The following is a 1,138-nucleotide window of genomic DNA, read 5'->3' on the forward strand; positions in this document are numbered from 1 at the left end:
AAACGGAGTTTTCGATGAGGTCTCGTATTTTTGTATTCCTGTTGCTTTCTTTTATTTTTTGATTTTGATTAATTAACTAATTAAATTATAAAAATTTTAATATATATATATATATATATATATATATATATATATATATATAATATTATTACACTGAAAGAAAAAGAGAATGTTTATACCATTTACTAGCTGACGTATACAAAGCAAATCTTATTACAATGTTTATATGTTTCTCTATAAGCTGAAATATCTAAATCCACCTTATGTTATTTACTTTCTGTCGAATATCGTATGAGACCAGTCTTTCGGCAACCACCAAGGTGGAATGTTGGAAGATCCCATATAAACATACGTTTGTAAATAGATACATATGTACATAACTAGATACATAATATACACACCCACGCACACATACACAAAGTATATAGTAGTCTTTCCTTGGGTATTGCTTGAGATTTATTATATTGTGTAGACAGTAACGAGCAACCTTTCTTCTGCAATGAGCCAAACTTAAATATCTGATATTGTTATTGATAGAATTCATTATGAACTAAAAATGTTTAAATTGATTAAATAGAAATTAATACTTGATAGAAAAAGAAAAAATTACACATTATTGAAGGGTATTTGTTATTTTCGGCATCAAATTACAATGAAATGTTTTCTATAATCCTATTGATTTTTTATTAGCAATACTTTTAATGTGTACGCATAAATGTATGTATATATATCTTTGTAATGGAACGAAATCTATTAGTTGTTTATTTTTAATTAGATATATGATTCTACTTCTCGTTAATAAACTTTACATTATTATATTGGAAGATACAATGGAAGATATCGAATTAAACTCTAATACAATCTTTTATTCGTTTGTCGTTAACGTTAAGACTTTTGATAAAAGATTTCAATACCTCGGTTAATAGTTAAAGTGCCTTTCATCTGGCCGTAGATAACAAAGCTCTTCACAAATGTATCAACGTAAGATGTAATACCACTGATTAAGAAATTCACTAATTATAGTCGACTATTGTCATTTTTCGATGCAAGATGTAAGTCGTATTTGCATTGATACGCAGATGAATACGTATATGATAATGTTTTTTTATAAACCCTGAGTTTATTTCTGATACAGATT

Source organism: Vespula vulgaris, chromosome 7 (assembly GCF_905475345.1).
Source record: "Vespula vulgaris chromosome 7, iyVesVulg1.1, whole genome shotgun sequence".
NCBI classification, from domain to species: Eukaryota; Metazoa; Arthropoda; class Insecta; order Hymenoptera; family Vespidae; genus Vespula; species Vespula vulgaris.